The following is a 17,907-nucleotide window of genomic DNA, read 5'->3' on the forward strand; positions in this document are numbered from 1 at the left end:
AAATTTCATGGTTTTCAGGTGATGAAAATTTCAGCTCAAGAAAATGTACATTTATATATTTGTATCATCAAAACATCATTCAGAAACAGGTTTGAAAAGTATGTGTTCTTGTAACCTATGTAACAAATCTGCATGTTCTGCACATGTATCCCAGAACTTAAAGTAAAATAATGACAAAAAGTATGTGTTCTAAAGAGTTTGTATCTTCTTGAAAGAAGCACGAGGTTTTTTCAAAGTGTACCATTTCAGCTTGAAGCAATATTCTTGTTGTTCACCTAAGAAAAGCAGGAAAAATCCATCAAATCATCTGACATTAGGGATTTAAGTGTAAGTGAATCCTTTTCAGCCCATTCCAGTGGCTCCAACCAGGCAATGAATTTGCATCTCAGCACCATTAGGTGGCCTGGAGTTCTTAATTACCAAACAAATGGAAAGTTGCTGCCTAGTGCTGACAGCTCCTTCGTGTATCATTATTTGCAAAACATGAATGATTAATAGAATTTTCCCAACACAGTCAAAGTTGTTTACTGATGGAATTAAAGCTGAAATTGGCAAGGTCCTAGTGGGAAGACTTTTGCTATAATGTCATGGACCTGCCAAGCTCTTCGGATGAAAAATAGGAACAATTAGTGATGGCTCTGAGCAGTTCTGGATATTCTTAAGGCTTGGTCCCAAATGAAATCATCTTTATTTGGATGTTGTATTGGGGAAAGGTACTGACATTTAATCTCTCCATGTGGATTATAAACATCACTGACAGGGTCTGTGTCCTGATCAAAGCACTGTGCCCAGGCGGGCAGTAAGTTGGCATCATTCCAAAGCCTGAGGCAGAGAGAATGATTGAGATCCAGATCATCCATTTCAACTCCACTACTCTGGAAGTCCCAACACCTTTCTGCAGAGGCTCAAGGGTGGTGGCCATGGCATCACGGGAGGATGGCGACAATGGTTAATGCCTTGCTTTATGAAGAGTTGTGACTCTGGAGACAGAATCTTCTTAGTGATTTAGATAAAGAAAATAATAGCAATAAAAAGCAAGGTACAGAATAAGAGCATAAATACGCAGGCATAATTAAGGAGAATCCTACATCTATTCTAAGGTTTTCTCTCAAACTCTGCCCAGAACACAGGGTTATATACTTATAATTCTGTATCCAGTAACTCCATCCTAGAGTACTGCAAAACCAAATCAACTCTGACCCCGCTTTGCAGCCCACATCCATATTTCTGTTCCACCTTCTTAATGAAGATCATTGCAAGCTTTCTTTTTCTCTGCCAATAGTAGCGTGCAAATCATCCTCCCTCTTTAATTATTTCCAAAATTGACAGCAACCTCTATGGCATGGTGGTGAATAAGGAATGATGAGTCCAGTGTTCCAGATACTTGGCTGTGACCAGGCAGATGGCATTGATCCTGGGCTTTAGGGCCAGAAATGTGTCTCATTATTAGGAAGCGGCTTCTGAATTTATGGCCATTGTTTCTGTGATGTAAAACTGATCACACCAAATATACCTAGAACTGACAATTTCTCATTGTAATTAATCAATGCCGCCATTTTGCAATGAAGGAAGATCTCTTTGGCAGAGCATGCAGTCTCTTAATTACCATGTAGATGAAAGTTGCATATGTCTCTGCTACTGGTTTTGACTGGGCATTATTAGCCCCTGACTTGTAATTTTTGACTTTCCTTAGACACACGAGAGTATGGTGTTATACATGTAATTTATAGATTGGTATTGATTCTGTATATATTATACCTGTTGACACAGAATTTAAACTTCTTTGAAGGTGAGCTTTGTCACTATCTCCTGGAGTGAATAGTGGCTTCTGAGTATTAAATATGCTACATAATGTAATGTGCTGAGTCAGCATAGAGTCAAAGGCTCTGGATATAGTCAACCTATTTAGTTTTCCCAAATAGGAGTTTCTAAGAAAACAACTGTCACACATCACTATCTTTGCAACACTTAAATTTGCAAGATAAAATGAGCTCACTTGTGAACATAAATAATACTTTGCATTCACAAATTAAACAGTCTGGCATTGTTAGGTTGAGCCTTGGACAAGAAAGCAAATACGCTCTTAGAAGATGATGATTAATTTGTGTAACACCAACCAAGTGCCAGGTAAGATTCATGTTTGGTAAATGTTACTGGTGTTGGTGGTGACGTGAATAACAGGATAACAGATAGTGTTCCGTTAAATCCAACTGGCAATAAACTCTGCCAAGTATACTGGATAATGCTCTGTGTTGTTTTCCTGTTGCTTGTTCAAATCAGCTCCAAGTGGGTAAAGCAAAGGGCATGTTTTGATTTTCTAAGAGCTCTTTTTAGGAAATCTAAAGTCTGTGCTCTGCAGACCTTTCTATCTCTGAGTGGGTCAGTGTAGTTTTACAGCTTCACCTATTCCACCAAATGATCTCTGCGCCATGCTGGCAGGCAGGTGATCAGTTAGAATACCATGGAGAATGACTCCCTATCTCAGTGTATTTCCAACACTATCAGAGACATACAATCATCCCTTGGAGAGCAGAAGGAACAGACCCCTATGTGTCTCAAGTCACCAAGGGAGTAGTTATTCTGTAATAACCACATTCTTCTTTTGCATCATTCTACTATTCGTCCATAACAATGAATGACCTGGGCAAACTAGGTTGTGGAACACAAAATCTATTCAAGAGAAAAGAGTTTACATCTTTTTTTCTAAATCAAATTTAATTGTTTTTATCACTGGCTTTACTATGTGGCTCCTGGTTAGAATGAGGTGAGTATATACAATAAATCAGTCATAAATTGGAGGATTTCTTTCCTTTGGATGTGTAGATTCTGGTGAGTTGTAGTTTGTTGAGATGACATAAGAATCAGAGAATATCCTACAGAACATAAACAAATGACGGCCCACTGTTTGGTAAAGTAGGATCTGCAGATAATGTCCATACATTCCTTGAGGTACACATATCAAGTGAAACTAATGTGTGAGAACCTTGATGTAGCAATTAAGAGCTTGATGTCCAAGAAAAACTGAAGATAGTTCTACCATTTAATCGCTGTATGACTTGCAAAGTTCATTTAACTCTTTGAGCTTTGATTTCCTCAAATCATAAATGCAGTTATGCAGTTGTAAAACTTGAGATATAATTATAGTAGGGATTAAACAAGGTAATCCATGTGACTGCAAAGCACAGTGCCTGGAACATGGTAAATACTCAATAAATTGGCAATATTATTGCTATTCTGATATCATTCTCATTATTATGGCATGAAACCTCTGATTCTTCAATAAATATTCCATATTGAATGACATGGAGTTTTCTTGTGTAGAGGTGACCAACTAGACTTAACGCTACACTTAAAAGTATGTGAGTGTGTAAGTGTGTGCGTTTGCCAGGCCTGAGACAGGAGTTCAGCACTCTTCGTGGTTCAGTGACCCTTGTGATAGAAAGTTGAAGCCTCTAGAGTTAAAAGCCAATGCATTATTGCACCCAGTGATTCCATAAAACTTATGAGTTAGAAAAAGAGGGGAATGAGTCATTCTTTGAACTTGTTACTCCCTGAGATCATTACTTACAATTAGCTCCACTATTTTTCTCTTTCTGCCACAACCAAGTTTTTTCAAATATTCTGTTACTGTGAGTCTCCTCTCTTATTTCTCATTTCAGCAAACCTGAAAATCTCATGATAATATATACAGTGAGGGACTGAGGCTATGTGTGAGTATGTAGAAACTACCCATCCACCAGAATGATGTCTGCCTGGACTTCATTCAGAAGCACAGGAAGTGCTGCCTTCTTACCCAGGCCTAAATGGAGGGAACTCACTCAACAGACTTTGTAGGGAGACACAATGAAGTAAAGAGAAAAAAATTGAGGAATGTTTCTTTTCTCTCTTTCTTTTTTTTTCCTTTTATTTTCTGAGACAGGGTTACACTGTGCCACCCAGCCTGGAGTGCTGTGGTGCCCTCATGTGTCATTGTAGCCTTGATCTCCCCGGGCTCAAGTGATCTTCCCACCTCAACCTCCCAAGTAGCTGGGACCACAGGTATGGGCCACCATGCCCAGCTAACATTTTGTATTTTTTGTAGAGACCATGTTGTCCGGGCTGGTCTCAAACTTCTGGGTTCAAGCAATCCACCCACCTCAGCCTCCCAAAGTTCTGGGATTACAGGCACCAGCCATCACACCAGGCCAGGAATTTTTTGCTATGTCAAATTTTGACAAAACTTTCTTGAAGTAAAACTATTACTAGCTCTGTGAACTTGGATATGCTATATAACTCCTTGTGATTCAACGCTCTCATGTCTAAAATAAGGATAATAGTACCTAACTTATTAATTTGTTGTGAGGATTATGAGTCCATTTCTGTAAAATACTTAGAACAATGCCCGGCACAAGGCAAAAGCTATACAAGCATTATTAAATATGTGATAAATTAAAGAATAAAATAGGAGAATAAAATTGTTTTATATGTCATTGCTTTTCTTCTTGCAAAACTATACGCATAATTTTTACATCCAGTTGGCCCTCCATATCCGTGGGTTTTGCATCCATGGATTCAACCAAATACAGATTTTAAAATTCCAGAATAAAAACTACATCTGTAACAAACACATGCAGCCCTTTCTTCTTATCATCATTCCCTAAGCAATACAGTATAGGCAACGATTTATAAAACATTTACATTGTATTATGTATAGTTTTTAGCCTAAAGCTGCCTTCTTACATATTCAAAGTTTAGCCTAAAGTTTCTCCATACATAGGTGAGCTATAACCCAGCTGAATGTGCAAGCTGACTATAACCTACTCTTGTGCCAATTACTGAGTTTTGGCCAATCACAAGTAGCTAATCGTTCAAATCAGATAACCATTTAAGTAAGGCAAATTCTGACCTAGAACCAATCCAGGTTTTCCTGGACCTCACTTCCATTTTCTACTTGCCACTTTCCTTTTTCTCTCCCTAAATCTTTTTCAACCATGTGGCAGCACTGAGTTCTCTCTGAACCTATTCTGGTTCGAGGGCAGCCTGATTCTAAAATCATTCTTTGCTCATTTTAAGTCTGTTAAATTTGATTTGTAAAAGGTTTTCCCTCTATCAGTACTGTAGGTAATCTAGAGATTATTTAAAATATATAAGAGGATGTGCATAAATTACAGGCAAATGACATGCCATATTGAGCATCCGCAGAGTTTGGTACCTGAGAAATCTCCTGGGGCAAATCCCTCATGATGACTGAGGGATGACTGTACATAAATACACACACACACACACACACACACACATGCATACCAAAGATATATGCATTCCAAAAGGAGTGAGTTAATATTTTAGCCAGAAATCTAAACCTTAATTTGATTGATTTTGGTGTTCATTAATATGTAAATGTTTCAATGCACTAAATTTGATAAGCATTTCCAAAATTCTCTTTAGAACTCTAAGAATGTGGGTCTTCTCTCCGGACTAAGTTTTTTTATCTTTGAAGCTCTCCAGGCCTTTTCAAGTCTAAATGTCTTTGATGGTTAACAACCTTTATTATTACATAGAAGGCCACTCTTGCTTTATTTACCGGCATGAAGTGATCAGTTATGACTCCTGTTCATTAGTGTCTGTGGACTTACCATATAAAGGCAAGCATGCTGTATTTGTTGGTATTATTATGTTCTGTGAGCTGATTGGTTATTGCTCCTGTCTAATTAGTGAAAGCGAGAAAGTGAGATTCATCTTCTTTCTACTTTTTTACCTTCTTTAGAAGTTGGATTTGTGGAGTTTCTGAAGCCCAAAATGACATGGGAATTTTAGTTTTATTTCTTATAAAGAAATTAATCAGAAAAAAATAATCAGTCAACCCATTACCCAGCTATCAAGGCTAATCTCAACTCCTTTCCTTGACTCCTCTTTCTTGGACATTTCTCCCATGGGCCTAAACAACTGCTTCTCAGTCTCGCTTATCATAATTATATTTTGAAAACAGCACCTATGACTCCATCTGTATTAATATCAGAAATGCAACCAAGGAGAAACTTAGGGGCTCCTGGTATGATGCAGGAGCTACTAGGAGAATCTTTGTTGGTACAAGCTAGGGGAAAGGCCAGAAGTGAGGAACAAAAGGAACAATGGCAGAGAAAACACACTCTATTACCATCCTTGAGATTGCTCTGTGGTCCATCAAAATATCTTCTGAATCTAGGACTTTTTATAGCAGGCATGTGATCCCCCTCCCAGAACATTGTCATGCTATTTTAAACATTTAGAAAAATGGATCAACAGACTCTACTGAAAAAATAAGCCAACAGCACATTCAAACGTCAACCACTGTGAACCTGTCTACTCCATTGTTTTTTTGTTTTTGTTTTTGTTTTAATGAAAAATTGAGGGAAAAGAGAGACAATTGGTTATAGGAAAAGTGCAAACAAACAAAGCCCTGTTAGAACTCAGACTTTCTACCCAAGCAGGAAAGACTCCCCCAAAAGAATTGCCTCCTGGGTTAATAATCCAGAACTGAGTTGATGGTTTAACTCACAGTAACGTTTGACCTGATATTCGTTTTTAACTCACAGTGGTAAGAGTAAAGTGAAATCTTACAACAGCTGTCAAATTCTCATTTTTAATCCCCCAGTAACTGCTTTGGTACCATTCTGGAGATGTAAGATACCATATCAGCTGTCCAGGTTGTTGTTAGTGCACTATTAACACTCTGCTCTTGGGACATTGGTGAGTGAGGCTGATGTTCAGAAACTTCCCCTTAGGTACTTAGGAGAGAGACCTACTAATGTATCCACAGACAACACAACGTACACATTCCACAGTAGTGAAGAAATGTGTTTCTTTCCAAATCTCTGCAGGTTAGCACTTCAGAGGCAGGCTCCTGGGAATGTATCTCTAGCTGGACTCGGCTTTTGAAATGCAGCTGCTAAACTGCCATTCAGGTTCTTGCTGTGCTGGTAGGTTGGTGCAAAAGTAATTGTGACTTTTGCCATTACTTTCAATGTTATTAAGTTGGTGCGATGTTATTATAACAACTCAGTGTGCTTAAACTCTTCATATGTGATGAGTAGATATTACATGAGGAGATTTCACTATACTCAGTGGAAGTCTGTCAAATGTTTACTGTTGGACTTAGAGAGGATTGAGCCAAGATTTTGGATTATTGGATTCATTAGTCAAAGGCTATAGCACAAAGTGTGATAGTATCCATTTTTCTTGAGCTGTGTGTTATTGGAGACATTAGATATCTGTCTCTTGATGTATTTCCCATTGAGTCTTATATTACAGTGAAAAACAACTCTAGATTAGTACTTAGGAGACCAGAGCTCCAGGTGTCACTCTGCCTCTAACTATTTGACCTTGGATCAGTCTTCTTACCTCTATACTCAGAACCCTGAACCTGTAAAATGGAGATACTGGATTAAATCATTTCAAAGACCTCTTCTAGCTCCGAAAATCAGGGACTATCACTCTAATATATGTGTTAAGGAAGTAAAATAACTGAGCTACATTCATGAACTTCTAATAATGACTGGACTGTATAGGCTCAATTTTTCTTAAAATCAAATGACGTTAGAACAACACGAAGGAAGGAAAGAAGGAAGGAAGGAAGGAAGGAAGGAAGGAAGGAAGGAAGGAAGGAAGGAAGGAAGGGAGGGAGGGAGGGAGAGAAAGAAGGAAAAAAAAAAAGAAGAAGAAACTTTGCCAGCTTCATTAACATTGCCACAGGGCAAGATAAAAGGATGCACATTTGTGTCTGAATGCTTATAGGGTGTGGTTAAAAGAACAGATTCAGAAAGCAGACTACTTAGGTCCACACCCTTCCTACCTACAAACTGAATGACTTTCAGCAAGTTACTCATTTTCTAAGCCTCAGTTTTTTCATCTGTAAAATGCTGATAGTAATAGTATCTACCCCATAAAAATTATGACATCTGTGTCAAGACAAGAACAAAGAATCCATTCTATGATTTCTAGGATATATTTTTAGGTAAAACAATCAAAATATATAACAGTAGTGGGCTACTTTAATGTAAAAAATAAAAGGTTATATATGTGTATATTATTTTTCCAAAGAGAAATATTTGAAGGATTATCAGCAAATGCACAAGATAATTCTCAATAGAAAGGGAAACAGGGGCACGTGCCTGTAATCGCAGCTACTCGGGAGGCTGAGGAATGAGAATCTCTTGAATCCGGGAGGCGGAGGTTACAGTGAGCAGAGATCGCGCCACTGCACTCCAGCCTGGGTGACAGAGTGAAATCCTGTCTCAAAAAAAAAAAAAAAAAGAAAAGAAAAGAAGAAAAGAAAAAAGGGTGGAGGTGGTAGTGATGAGGGAGAAACTTGACAGAGGACACCTTCCTTGTAGGTTTAACTTCTGAATGACAGAAACATTTTACGCATTCACAGCGTGACATTAAATCAAAAAGAAAAAAAATCACCATAAAATTGAATAAAACAGAAAATAAACCTAACTTTTATAAAATTGATAACATAACAACACAGAAGAAATACTTCTTCCAAGTAATTTTTGAACACTACTCTGACTATAGGTTTTTAATGAGGTATATTCTGAGAACAGAGAGAATCAAAAGTCAATCTTAAATGTACACAGAAAGATCATTGCTGATTGTAATTTTGAACGTTTTTTTCCATATTGTAGGATTAGAAACCAAGAATTTCACTGTCACAAAAAAGCACAAAATTTAGGAAAAATTGAGCAAAACACTACAATATTAATATTAAATTTGAATTGGAAATATCCATATAAACTCATGGTTTATACATGACTCTATCTATCTATCTATCTATCTATCTATCTATCTATCTATCTATCATATCTATTCATTCCTAGCCTAAAAATCTTAATATCCCAGTAGCAGTAATGCACCTAACACTCAAATCTTGAGTTCTAAGTTCCACTGCTGTCTTTGAATAGAGGGGTGAGGGAACAGCTGATTTCATGTCTCCTTCAGAGAAAAGTACAAGGTGAGCTGTAGCATGTGCTTGTAACAGAAAATAAGGGCATATCTCAAAAGGACATAGGATCTTGATTTACAGGACTCCCACTGGCCAAATTTGGTAGATCAAAACCAAAAATGGTGATAATGTATTATAAAAAAAAATCTATTACAATGAACAAATCCAGCAGTTATAACATTAACAAAATTAATACATCAATTTATTATAATAATTTAAAAACCCAAAAGCCCATAGTGATATTAAAAAGGAAGATAGATAGATAGAGGAGATAATATAGAACATTTCTTTAAGGAAGAATACTAGTTCATAACTGTAGGAGGAATAATATAAGTAGATCACCAATGCTTGCATCACCCAATTACTGACAAAACCAAGGATTATCAACGGAAGTTAAAACTATCAAGTGATATGTTGCTGGGAAACAGGTTATTTGCACAGCACCAAAATAATCATGTTGAAGGTAGAATAATGGCCTCCCCAAAAATGTTTGTGTCCTAATTCCTGGAACCAGTGAATATGTTAGGTGACATGGCAGAAGGGGATTAATGTCGTAGATGGAATTATGATAGCTTGCCATTTGATTTTAAAATAAAGAGATTACACTGGATTATTTAAATAGATCCAGTTGAACCACAAGGGTTCTTAAAATTGGAAGAAGGAGACAGAGAGATGGTAAGAGTGATGTGATTTGAAAAGGACTTGACCACCACTGGCTGTGAAGACAGAGAAAAGAGCCAAGTAATGTGAGTGGCCTCTAGAGGCTGGAAAATCCAAAGAAACTGATTCTCCCCTATAGCATTTAGAAGGTAATGCAGTCCTGTAAACACACTGACTTTAGCCTACTGAGATCTGTTTTGGACTTCTAATCTACGGAACTGCAAGATGATAATTTGCTTTGTTTTATGCTGCTGAATTTGAAGTCATTTGTTACAGCAAGAATGGAAAAACGAATACAATCACCCCACACAGTAATTATAAATTACAGAAGGAAAAATCTACTGTTACAATGGATAGATCCAGCAGTTATCATATTAACAAAATAAACAAGTCAAACATCCTAATCAATAAAAGGAGTACTTGACATTATGTAGTTTCTCACGTGATTCAACATGAAGTACACGTTATCAATGGATTAACCTCACCAAAATTAGTGAGCACAAATCTAATCAATGCTTTCTATCTAATTTCTAGTTCATAGGGGGAATACAAGGGATAGGAGAGAAAAATGAACAACCCTTTGAGAAAGTTAATTAGATAAATAAAAAATGAAGCATATTCTATAATCAACTGGCCTGGAGTTTTCAAAATGTCCATGTCTTAAATAAAAGGTAGGATAGAATTCATCAAATGCAATTTGTCAACATTAATTGGACCTTAGCTGAAAATTGATTTATGGAAGATATTTTGGGTAATTTGATAATTTGAATATAGACTAGAAATTAAATATAGTACAATTTTGTATATGCTTAGATGTCATAAAAGCATTGCAGTTTTATAGGATAATACCCTTATTTGTAGGAGATGTATATGAAATGATTCAATAGTGAAGTGTCAGTCTCTTCTTTAAAATCTCTTGCTTTTAAATGATTCAGGAAAAAGCAAAGAAGTGAAATGTGACAAGAGGGCTTTATTTATTGGGCTATTGAATAGCCCAGGAAATAAAAACTACTGCCCTGTAGTACTAGCTACTAGGGCAGCTGAGGTGGGAGGATCACCTGAACCTGGGGAGGTTGAGGCTGCGGTGAGCAGTGACTATGCCACTGTGCTTCATCCTGGGCAAGTAAGACCCTGCCTCAATCAATCAATCAATCAATCAAACAAACAAAAACCCCATATGCACACACACATACAAATAAATATTGAGAGAAAAAGTAAATTCTTTCAAACAGTGGGATGTTTTTAAACAGAGACTTGATCTAGAAGGTTAGAAGGGTTTGAGGAAACTGGAGTTTAGGTTGCATTGACAATTACATTAATCATACAACTAACGGACTTCGAAAATGTTCAGGCACTAGTGAGCCTCGATAAATGTTAGCCTGCACTTCCATACCACACCTGTGTGTCATGTGCTTTGCCAGGCCACTGAGGGGTTCCTGAGATATTTGAGCAAAGAGCACCCAACTAATAGCAACCCAAATGATGAGGCAAAGCAAGTACAAAAGACCTTAACAACCAACAAAAGTAAAATATTATTACAAACTTAGTAGCAACTGAAAATCAAGAACAACTCAATAAGGCACTAACGATGCTCTGATAACAAAGCTTTCTGGAAACTATGAGAATTCCAACAATCAGCTTGCCTCCCTAAATGGTAGGAGCTTCACAGCAATGCTAAGCTTTTTGTAGCAGCCAGACTTCCTGGCACCATACTAGATTAAGGTCTAGAGTAAACTCCTTCAGCATGCTAATTTTAGTTTATCAATATCACATGTTAGTGACTCTTCATAACTCTTTTAATAGCTACCAACTTCCAATGGAATTTCATGTCATTTGCAGAAGGAGATCAAACTTGGGGTAGTTCTTGGCCTTTCTAGAAGACCTCTACAGCCCCACCAAAAGGCCGAAAACTTAACTGTGAGAAACACCTCTTTAGAACCTAATCATTCCAACAAAATACGTGTTACTCTCTATTTCTATGTAACCCACATTTAAGATCAACATTGAAATATAGTTACAAGGATTCCAGTGATGCATCAATAATATTTAAGGGTTCTTCTTACTCCTTTTTTCTGAAAGGTTCTTTCAGTGGGCCATTCTTTCTCATATTTGTTAATTTTCCCTTTAACCTTCCCCATGAATCCTAACTCTGAAAAGGCTGAATACCAACACATCAGAGATACTATAGAAAGAATCAAAATGAGAGAATTCATTTGTTTAGGAACAGAAGCCCACTTATCCCAGACAGAAGACAACTGGACATAATTGGTATCAACTTCTTTGATCCATTTTAGCAAACACTTTTGGATTGTTTTAATGATCTTAGAGAACTCCCTAAAGACCCTGCCTCTATTGATACATAACCCTTCCAAGATTGGGAATTCTATTTTGAAGAAAACAACCTCCCCAAGCGACTATCATATCCTTTCCCTTTTAAACTACAACCCTGCAACACTTAAGTGATTCTAACAGACTCAAGTCCTCTGAAAGTAATGGGATTACTCTGCCATCACAGTTCACTGGCTAGTCTCATTTTTGAAAATTCATCTCTCTTAATGTTGTTAAAATAAGGTGAGGCAGCCCTAACCTATGTCTGATACTTTGTAAAGGAGGAGCTTAGAGTCAACCAGGAAAAAATGCATGAGCAGACTTAGGGAAGTAACTGAGTCAAACAGTGTAAGATCTCCACTAGGCTCAGAGGAGTCACCTTTCTCAGTTACTTGTCATATTCACCGAAGACAAGAAAGAAGCTGTGATAGTGAGAAATAGAGACAGTTCACACTGTGCACTGCCAGGGATGCAGACATTCACACCTGCCCACTTCTTCTATGGTCAACAGGGAGCAGAGGACATTCTTTTATTTGATTTAGCAGCCATTCATGTCACATCTACCATGTAACAATCACTGAATTAAGCCAAGAAATCCATTGTAAAATCTACTCTTGGGTTTACTGACCAGTAGGAAAGGGAATTGAAGCCAATGTCCAAATATTTTAATTGAGTATAGTGTTAGATTTTGTGCAGACTAGGGTTTGGGAAGGAGAAAGTGGAAAGAGACATATAATGATGCTTAGGTATGGGTTGAAGACACAAGGCTCTAAGCACCGCTTGCTCAGGCAGAGGGAACAGCCTGAGTAAGTGCTGCTGTCAGGCAGTCACAAGGGAATAGGCATAGCATGGGGAAGGAGGCCATGCCAGTTGATGATGAAGCTCCTGAAACTTTGTGTGCCAGGCTGAAGGAGTGGGTCCATACTTACCTGGGCAGATTGGTATTTTAGGTACTCCCTCGGGACATCGGTGTGCTAACAACTTGCAAGAGGGAAGGTGCTGGAGTGAAGAATAAGAATCTGTTGAATCTAAAGGTCATTTGAAAAGCGACTAGTAAGACTGAGGAACTGAGTCTCCAAGTTTATTTAATTTTAATTTCTTTAAAAACTAACATATTTATTTTGTACTTATAAACAAATAAATGATACTTTATTTACAATTTATAAAAATAAAAAGCAGCCTGTAATTCCAGCACTTGGGGAGGGCGAGGCAGGCAGATCACAAGGTCAGGAGATCCAGACCATCCTGGCTAACACGGTGATACCCCGTCTCTACTAAAAATTACAAAAAATTAGCCAGGTGTGGTGGCGGGCGCCTCTGGTCCCAGCTACTTGAGAGGCTGAGGCAGGAGAATGGTGTGAACCCGGGAGGCGGAGCTTGCAGTGAGCCGAGATTGCACCACTGCACTCCAGCCTGGGCGACAGAGCGAGACTCAAAAAATAAAAAATAAATAAAAAAATGAAATAAAATTGAAAAGTAAAGGAGTGGGCAGAAAGGCCCAGTGTGATTTTTAAATCTCTGAGTTTAAGTTTCTCTCTCTCTCTCTCGCTCTCTCTCTCTCTCTCTCTCTCTCTCTCTCAACGTCTTGCTCTGTCGCCCAGGCTGGAGTGCAGTGGCCTACGTCGGCTCACTGCAAGTTCCGCCTCCCGAGTTCAAGAAGTGATTCTCCTGCCTCAGCCTCTGGAGTAGCTGGGATTACAGGCATGCGTCACCACGGCCGGCAATTTTTTTTTTTTTTTTTTTTTTTTTTTTTTTTTTTGTATTTTTAGTAGAGATGGGGCTTCACCATATTGGCCAGACTGTTCTCAAAACTCCTGACCTCAGGTGATCCACCTGCCTTGGCCTCCCAAAATGCTGGGATTACAGGCACGAACCACTGCACCAGGCCTGAGTTTTTATTTCTACATTTTAATCATACAACACATAAGTCACATTGCTTGGAAAGTGCATGAATAGATAAAGATGCTTAGAATATACATAAATGAGTTAAAGGGACTCATATAAATTCTCAGATGGAGAAAAAAATGACTAAAGTCCTGGAGTATGATATTTTTCTAACCACTATTACTAAAATACATTATTTCTTTATGTCACCGCATAAAGATGCCCGAGAATTTTGCCTAATTTTCTAACTAAGGCAACCGATGAACAGAACATGTATTGGAATAATCTGATGTTAGAATATGAGGATGGAATTCCTCTGATGGCAGATACCTGCACTGTGACACATAGATTCTAGAAAAACGGAATCTCTGTTTTGAATCTGAGAAAAGTTGAATTTCAGAGAGTAGAGATATGGGGTCCTGAAGCTTCCTAATTTTTAGGAACATTACATTTGGCTCAGTAGCATAAACATCCATCTGAAGTTGGATGTTTATCTTTGATCATGGCAAGCTCCTTTATTTATTCATATTCTAAAAGGTAGCAGCTCACCACTGGTTTCTCAGTGATCAGTGGACTGATCAGAAAGAAGAGGAGGGGTGGTCAGGATCCCTTTGGCAGGCAATTACTCTAGCCCTGGCACAACCCAGTCTGTGCTAAGTGGGTGTCTATGAAGCTCTGATTCAGACAAGTGGAACTTTCAAAGTTCACAGATGGTTCATAAAAGCTATCTGTTATTTTACTTCTTGCTAGAAATTGCAAACATGAATATACATTGCAGGTTATTACAGGAAGGAACCCCTGAATATTAAAGTATGACATCGTTTTAAAGTTTCATAACTTAAATCACGAAAGTAAGTTGCATTGTAATCTGGAAAAGACAGGGGCATGTTAAGCTGGGTTCAGTGTTTATCGTAGCAGGCTGTGTCCATGTTACTTATAAACACAAAAGAGACACAACCCTGACTTTGGAGCATAACTGCTGCATCCAAAAGCTTTATTTCTAAGTAAAATTATGCAACAGAAAACAAGAAGCCTTTTAAAGAACTAGTTATCTTATACATTTTAAGAAACAAATAATCTCACTTAAATAAGTTTACTTGTGATAATGAACTTTAGATTCAACATATTTTCCTGTAACATTTGAAATTGCTAATAAGTCCCTAAAGCTGCTTTATATGGGAAAACAAAAAATTGCACCAATATATGAGATGTTCTAAGATACAATGTTTTTAAGTACTTTTTTCAAGGGAGTCCTTTAGGAATGCATGATAAAGGATGTAAAGTTTGTTGCTTTTTTTAGCCTTAGCAAAGCCATTTATATTTGGAAATGCCATTCTGAGTAGGCTCTGGGGTAGATGTGGCATCTTCATAGCATTTTTTTTTTTTTTTAAAAGCCTGCATCCATGGATAGGAAAGGGGCACAATGCTGACAGCTTTTTATCTAACATAGTAGTTACTGGAGATAATAAACCTTTCTACGTATTAGGCCTTGGAGAACATGAACATGAAAAATTATATTCAAGGGAATTTATCATTTGTATAATTGATCAATTTAGCATATTTGAAATGTTTGTCATATTAAAAAAGGAGAATCCTTACAAACCTGGAATTGTAAATGTTTTTCAGAAAATCCCATGTTTAATCAGTCATCGAAATGATGCATTAAATTTGAATCTCCTTTAACTTGCATGACATCATGGCCCATGCAAGAGAACTGAAATTAATCAAGATAATTCTGTTGTATGACCTACTTTGGCATTTTCATCTGATGGAGCCAGGAAATGGGCTGGCTAATAGTCCATTTTGGAGTATTCTAAGATCTTAGCAATTCCATATTTAAGGAGGTTAATAGGATACTAATTGGGGCCTAGGTGAAAAGTTCACAAGAAAAATGAACTCACCTGGATATGAGGAGTATGCATAGCCCAAAGCCCTCCCCTTTACAATGGCTCTTCCAAATGGTTTCACCTCCTAACTCAGAGAGAAAGAAAGCCCGCACCTTGGGAGACTTGCACAGCCAGCATTCTGTCTCCTAGTCCCTGGATAACAATGGCTGGCCAAATGCCAAGGTTGCAGGCCAGTAGCAAGATCAGCATTCTGCTTCTGATGAAACGAAAGTAAAGGGAAAAATTCTACAGGGGGAAAATAAATGTCAAAATCAAACCTTTCTAAGAGTTGTTATGAACTTTTAAGAAAAGCTCATGTTGTTAACTTAAGAAGTTTTAAGTTTTAAAAATCAACTTTTATTCATTGCTTTTGCAGAAGTAAAGGTAAACCATGTTTTATTGTTTATTTTTTCAACAAACGTATGACAATCTTGGGCTTGGGTCATTATTATTGACTAGCTAGTGGCTCTATTCATCAAGACCAATAGGGAAGATAATATTCTTTCTCAATTTTCTCTCCTGTAAATATTTGCAATAACTCCTGGGTGACTTGGAAAATTTATCAACATAAAATGCAGTGCTCTGAAATATTGCAGACTCTCTCTGTTGCATTATGGCCCCCCTGGCAATGTTAGACTGTCCTAACGGTGTCTCAGTATTGTCATTCCTCACCTTGTTCTCATTATAGTGTACCCAGAGATAGCACATTGTGCTTTTCTTAATATTGTCTTAGACTTTTATGTACAGAAAGAGTTAAGGATTTTTCTACCGTTAAGGCTTATGGCATGTCATTCCATCTCTCTCTCAGTGTGCAATCCATCTTCCAAGTTTCCAGAAGCGGCTGAGATTTTTAAAAACAGCTGTAATCTGTGGTCATTGATGGTGGAGTAGATTGTTTGCCAAACTATTACCATAACTGTCAACCAAAATCAGAAAAATAATCTCATTGTGCTGGACAGATGCGTTTCCTGCATTATTGATATAGTCACTCTGGAGTAATAGAGAAATATAAAGCATTGTTCTATTTACAAAAGGAGATTGGCCAAGTCCTTGAAAGTGAGTATGAGGGACAGGCACTTACAGGAAGTGAGATATAGTCAACTCAGTAAAAGTTATGTGTCGGGGTCAGGTGACCTCTATAGTCAGCAGAAGAATCTCAGGGCTCTCCCTCGTCTCCCTCCTCACTTCTAGGCCAGTTCTGTGGTTTGCTCTCAGTCTGAAGGTATTCTCAGAATTTCTAGATAGAGCCCTATGGAATTAGTTATGCATGCTTTATCCCACACTCCAACAGTTGCCCCGAATATGCAAAATGTTCTCATGGGTTCATTACACACCTCTGGGTAGCAAGTGAATTGCTCTAGACCACTACATTGCAGAATAATTGAATTTGTTTATTTCAAGCAGATGATCCTCAACATCCCTCTGGAGCAATGAGTTAAATATACCTTATGCCAAGTGGCTTTGCAAGAACGGTCAGTAGTCTTGTATGCTCAGCAATTGCTCCACCACAATTTGAGCTGTGAGTAATGCTGTGTGATTCTATTTGTTGAGCACATATACCGTGAAACACTTAGCACTCCACATTTTTTATCTCTAATCCACAGAAAACAAACTCCAAGGTAGCGACACCTTTGTAAATTTCCACTTTACTGCTGAAGAAATAGATGAAAGAGGCTGTATAGATTTCCCAAAGTGACAGAGCTCTCAAGTGGTTGATCCAGGATTTGAACCTAGGCCTGACTCTGGAGTCCATTCCTGCTAGATCATGCTCCCATCCATTTTATTGACATATAGGCAAAAATATATTATGCATTGAATATTTGTATCTATTTAATGCAGCTTCCCCAAATATTTATAATAGTCCCCACCACACACACACGCGCACACACACACACACACACACACAGCCATTTTTCTTACAGACAGAAAGCCATCTTTCTTATGGAAACAAAGGACAACATCATCTCTGTCCTGTGCCTGCACTAAAGGGCATTTAATGAGACTGGGGTGGGGGTGGGTGGGCAAGCGACCTTATTAGCTCCTAAATACGTGCATCACAAGCACCTAGAGTTTAGCAAGATAGTGCCAGATGTCTCTGAACAGTAGTTCATGAATTCTGACAACTCCATTCTGAGTACAAGGCAGAGAGCCAGGAAATCTAAATTCTTTTTTTTTTTTTTTTTTTTTTTT

At 37.9% G+C, this 17,907-nt stretch overlaps 1 long non-coding RNA gene across 1 annotated transcript; it reads right to left on the reverse strand.

The window, feature by feature from the left end:
• Positions 1–55: 55 nt before the first annotated feature.
• Positions 56–15,839, reverse strand: LOC108528564 (uncharacterized). Its single transcript, XR_001885191.1, has 3 exons — positions 15,733–15,839; positions 12,877–12,975; positions 56–275 (listed from the first exon to the last, which is right to left on the reverse strand). It is a non-coding gene; the product is annotated as an uncharacterized LOC108528564 (long non-coding RNA).
• Positions 15,840–17,907: the final 2,068 nt, after the last annotated feature.

This window comes from Rhinopithecus bieti, unplaced genomic scaffold (assembly GCF_001698545.2).
Source record: "Rhinopithecus bieti isolate Rb0 unplaced genomic scaffold, ASM169854v2 scaffold_5130, whole genome shotgun sequence".
Classification (NCBI taxonomy): domain Eukaryota; kingdom Metazoa; phylum Chordata; class Mammalia; order Primates; family Cercopithecidae; genus Rhinopithecus; species Rhinopithecus bieti.